Consider the following 5,842-nt stretch of genomic DNA (forward strand, 5'->3'; position numbering starts at 1 on the left):
AAACTCTATTTTTTTCTGGTGATTAAATACACTCAATCCTGTTACCTTGGTCTTTGGACCCATTTTTGTTGGGTAATGGAAATACACAATAGTAGAATAAAATGAGAAGAGATAGAAGACATGGAGGTATTGGTTGTTATAACTCAATATGGAAATTTTCAAGACTAGATATATAAAGAGGAGCGAGACTACCCCGTACAACCACCGTGTTTCATTAAGACATGACTAACCTGGTTTAACTTAATATTATTTATAACATGTGACTTTATTAATTAAAGGCACTTATCCATAATCTCTCTCTAATATTTGTCTTTCTAATGTGTTTTCCAAAAATATTTCTAAATTGGATCCCACAAAAGTAAATTCACTGTGGAAGTCAAGGAATCTAATTCCAAATGGATCAAATGGAAACAATTCTCCTTTGTGTTGGGTTTACAATAATTGATCCAGTTATTGATCCGTTTAGTTAACAACCATTTCCATGTTTTCTGCATATTTGTGGGTGACATGCTTTAAGTATTGACTTCTTCTAGCACTTTTGTTGAAGGAAAGTCGTCCACTACCTTTTTTACAAGCTTCAAAATCTATCGACTTTGGAAAAATGTTCTTGAAACAAACATGAAGCCCTCATGTTCCATTCAAATTTATCCCATTAAAAATCCCTTGAGATTGAGTCAAATCTATTATCGCATTGCCTTCGAGCATTCAATTCCAAACAAACTGATTAGATCCAAATCAAGGTCAAATGCCATCATTTAATAATCATCAATAGTTGAGATGCATGGGAATAAGATGCCAAAGATACTTGTTCCAAATTGTAGTCTACATATGGAAGTTGAGTTGTTATGAGCAGAGACTTCAACTGAAGTGAAGACCTGAAAATTCTTGTGTACCAGAGACAATTAAAAATTATAGTGTCATTTTGCTCTTCTAGAAATATAAAATAGAAAAATTTTGTGGGTAGATTAAGTAAAATGGAAACTACTGCAAGATGCCCATCATTAATAAAATTATGTCATGATAAGCAAATGTATCTTATGGAGGCAAACAATATACCAGAAAAGTCCAAGCCAGGTGATGTTATTCTGGGAGATGTTAGCACTGAATAGGAGCTTTACAAAACAACCTTTGGTGAGATCAAAGATGATGTGAATGAAACTAATGGAGAGTTCTCATGGTTGTTTCAAGCGCTAAATAAAGAATGAAGAGAGAGATCGATCTAGTATATCTCCTGCCATTGATTTAATTGCAAAGTCAAAAGAGAAATGCTTTTCAAAAACAGTAAAGAATGTAGCTGAGGGTTTGGAGGTGGATGTGCCTTTGGGATCCAGATGTCATGTTAACTCAAGTACTATCATGGATAACTTTCCCCATTTTTCTTTATAAAGGATGATAAAAGGGACTATGTAGGTAATTCCAAGCAAGATTATGTGGTCCTAAGCTGCGTTGTTGTAGATAGTTTTGAGGATGACTAGTGTTCCAATGATGTTGGAAAAAATGAGCAAAAGGGGTCAATGGATTAGTGAATCAACTTTTTGACCTATGAAAGACCTACAAGTACTTTCTAGGTCCAAATTTGACATGCAAACACTCACCCATAAAATTCACCTTGGTAAGTTTGACTCACTGCCACTTTGTAATAGCACAAGCAGGCCAGTGAATCAGGCCCACGAGTCCAAGTCAAACTCATTCACTCCAGTAACCATGTCTACAAAGTACATAGGCATGGTCAAGAGATGTTAGCACTCATGAAGAGCAAGTTGATCAAATTAATATTTTTTGTGTCCCTGAGCTGAAGTGTTTTAGCTAACATACATATTTCCATCCATATATGAGGTAGCATGCAGATTAGTTGGCTATTCTTACCAAATATTGGTCATTATGCATATCCATTCATCTCTGTTGCAGAGTCACACACATCGTGCAATGGAAGTGATAGATCGCTAGAATTTGGCTTATTCACAGATAGCATTCTTAATTGTTATGGGAAAATTCGTGTCATAGGATGCTTGGCTCTTCAAGGGGCTATAACATCTGTTGCTCATGTGACAGGAGGATTTCTTTTCTCGTTGAAGCAGAGGAATTTTGGTCCTGCTGTTACTTCTACAAAATCAGGCTATTCACAAGATTCCAATTACAGAAATTGTCTTTCCGATAATGGACTTAGGAAGACATGTACAAAATCTGATATTGTTAATGGAAATATATCCAAACTATAGGCAAATCCTGTGTGTAAAGCAGATACACTCTCTGATATTCCTTGGAAAAATTATGTCAATCATGGGAGGAAATCTACAGAGTGAATATGAGCTCTCTCCATCATATTCTACAGTAGCTCTTGCCACTACACTTGTTCCTTCATTTGACAATTCATCTTCCAAGTTATTGTCCATTCTAGTTGAAGATACAAATAAGGAAATTAAGAGAGAAAGGCATGAATATTTATGAAGTTTCTATGAAGTTCAGTGTCATGAAGAATGGGATAATCTCTACTTGACTCTAAGGAAAGATGGTTGTGTCAATGATGTAATAGAGCCCAGGACTGGAATAAGATTTCCAACAACTCTTACTAGTCAATATTGTGGAAGAAGCAACACAAGTCCAATTTCCAAGGTTTGGTATTGGTTCTCGGTGCAAATAGTTCTTAAAGTTAAATCTCTAAAACTATATGCTTTTGGATTATATGATCACCCCAATTCTGTATGCAAGAAACTAGGTGAAAGGTATTCTAACTTGCCATTAGAAGAGTTGAAGAATCACCCAGATCTTTTGAAGACCTGCTGAGATATGATTTGCAGATGACAGTTTGACTTGTGGTACACTACAAAGGATTAAAACTTAGTATGGTGTGGAATGATTTTGAAGGATTGTTGCGGAGACATCTAACAAAGATTCAAGAAGTGGTAAATGATGATGGAATGATTGCATTTTCTTCATACTTTTCGAAAGATATTTCTCTTTCCTCAGGAACTACTATTGATTTTCAACGTTTGTCAGGAGGGAAATTACGGACTGAGGTTTGTGGCGAGGAATTGGGGACAATCTATAGTCATGACCTATGTAGGGCATTTATTTATTTTTTATTTGTACGTTGGAGAAGAGCCTGTGTCATTGAAAGCAAAACAGGATATAGGGGAAAATATTGGTCGTGCTCTCCAAAGATGTTGAGGAAATTCAATTCAATATTTATCTTTTATTTTTTATTTTTTTCCTTTCTTGAGAGATGGATTCTTTTTGTTACTGGAGTTCATTGCAAAAGCAGTGATTACAGGAAGTGAAACTTTGAGAAATGGCTTAAACTGGTAGTCCAATGAAGGTTTCCAAGAGCATGTCTTGCACTAGAGATATTTATTTTCCACACACTTATGATTTGGAGAGGAGACAGTCACATGGCAACTCTCTTCGTCAAAGGGAGTGTATTTCGAGTTTTTTGATTTCAAGCCAGGTATTCAATAATAGAAGAAATAAAGATTTGACTATGAATGGTATTGGATCAACTTATATGGTGCATAAGTCAACATCTGGTTTGAACTTTGTAACACATGGAAAAATCACCCCCTGTTTTGTATTAACCAAAAAAATATTGTCTGCATCATGATGGCAACTATAAAACTGGCTGCATAACAATCAATGCACAGAGTGGAGGCAGCAACAAAAGAAAGAAGAATGTAAGAAAATGTTGCTGGTTGTAGAGTGTTGCTCAATGATCTCTCTATTGTCTGTCCTCTTCATGCCATCTTTATAGAATCCTGAAAACTTTAAACCAGGTCAACCTAACCATGCATTCTCATGTAAACAAAAATCGCCAAAATAATTTCACAGTGCTGTTATGTGGCCATCTATAGGCCACTACAACACTTAAATCTTAGTGCTAACACCAAATAAAAAATATTTAAGGCCAAAACTATGCATGGAAAGGTTGGTCACTAGCTGATACAAAATAATTTTGCTGTCGATTGTCATTAAACTGTAAATTATTGACCTTGTACATGCATATTAATAATGCCTTAATCCCTAGTTAACTGTTGTTGGAAAGTAGACCTGTTTTATTTCCTAACAATCAAGAATTAGGAATTGAGCTATTTTTAGTGGAAACTGCAAGATAAGTGGCTGGTCTAATGGAAACTACAAGATAAGTGGCTGGTCTAATGGAATACTATCTTGCTGCCATTTGTCAACTTTGGGAGGAAATTGCTGTAAAATGACTGCCAACTCACAAAAACTGCCAATACAGACTGATGCCCATTTTACCAGAAAACCCAACACTAGAGTTGGAATTTTGACGAACTGATTTTTTTTCTTTTCAAACACATATAAACTACTATCGCATAGTGACATCCTCAAGATGAATATATAAATTGGAACAACGCTGATGAAAACACCAAGAATATTAGCTCTAATGTATCTACCAATGAGGAATCACCAAGATTTTTAGCTCAAATCAAGCATAAAAAAGAGGCAAGGAGGTGATTCAAGAGGTCAATGCAAAAATCCCTTCTTCAACAATATATACTTCCTGCTCCTTTATTTTGTTTCTGACTCCTAATCTATGGTCAAGTGTCTTTCATAACGTGAGAAGATTCTTAGGCTGTGATACTTTTCTTGCCCCCTTAGACTCTTTGGAGTTTGGACAACTCTTGATTTAAATTTTCTCAAAAAAATTGTACTCAAGTTAACCTAATGAAAGAGAATTCATTAAGTGTTTTAATGAAAGAGAATTCCTTTGATTTGTTCGCTCACTTAGCTTGGAAATTCATATATAAATTTCATTAGTCAGAGAGTTATAAATTATGATTCACTTGCTGAATTTCTTCTCTACCAGCTTCTTTTCTAACACCAAAGGACAAGGACCCAGTCAACTAGGAAGAATAGACAATATTTCACAATTTATGTGTTGATTTTGAGATATTTATTCACAGATTTCAAGGATTTGTTCATAGATCTACGACTATGAATTGTAGCTCTAAAGTTTTTCTACATTATTTGAAGCATTGAGTTGTATATTTTCAGAGTTCTGATCAGTGATAGACATTAGGGACATTCCCTAGACTTGGTAAGCACAAACATTTCACTAAAGCAAGAGGGATTGTGTCAGTAACAGAGGCAGCTTCCCTAAACTATCCATTTGAAACCTGTTGAGGCTCATTCCTCAAAGGACAATTTTTAGCCATAACTCCAAGTAAACAAGGCTACTTTTTTTTTTGCAAAGCCAAATAGATCCATTAGGTATGCAAAAAAAAAAATGCATCTGTGTTGGCTCTATGATTTCAACACCTATGAATTATTTGACAATAAATAAATAAAAGCTTTTTGTGATAAGCTCTCAAAAGATGTATGGCAGTAGCACTGGTTTAGTCCTTATGGACACTAACATACTTTTTGAAGTTGAAAGTGACGTTTCAGGTTTTGCTCGCAAAAAATGTACTCAGTTAGGAAGGGCATCTCACAATATGCCAAAATGAAACGTTTAATGAAGAAAACAAGCAATAAGACACTTATCGTCAATAATTGTATCCAAAAGTACAAATGCATTTTGCCATTGGACACATTGCTTAACATCTAAGGAGTTACGAATATACATAGATCATTAAGCTTTGAAGTAATCGCAGACTTGAGATAGGTCAAATGATTTCCATGCATAATCACTAAATTATTTACCCGAGTTTCTCATTTGTAATCAAGCAAAGTGTGGGTAAACTATATAAGGTTGCGAATGCACTAAGTTGATGAAGGATTTTGAGATAAGTTTTACAAATTAAGCTGCAGGATTTCATCACCTTAACGAGATTTGTAAGGATGATATAGACTTCATAGAAGCTATTTGGAATAAATGGTGCCAGAC

General features: G+C 35.0%; 1 pseudogene; it reads left to right on the plus strand.

Moving 5' to 3' along the window:
• Positions 1-2,280: 2,280 nt before the first annotated feature.
• LOC149263037 (fatty-acid-binding protein 2-like) lies at positions 2,281-3,168 on the plus strand (annotated as a pseudogene).
• The last annotated feature ends 2,674 nt before the right edge of the window (positions 3,169-5,842 follow it).

Source organism: Pinus tabuliformis, chromosome 6 (assembly GCF_031772625.1).
Source record: "Pinus tabuliformis cultivar Carrire ecotype Pingquan chromosome 6, CPIR1, whole genome shotgun sequence".
NCBI classification, from domain to species: Eukaryota; Viridiplantae; Streptophyta; class Pinopsida; order Pinales; family Pinaceae; genus Pinus; species Pinus tabuliformis.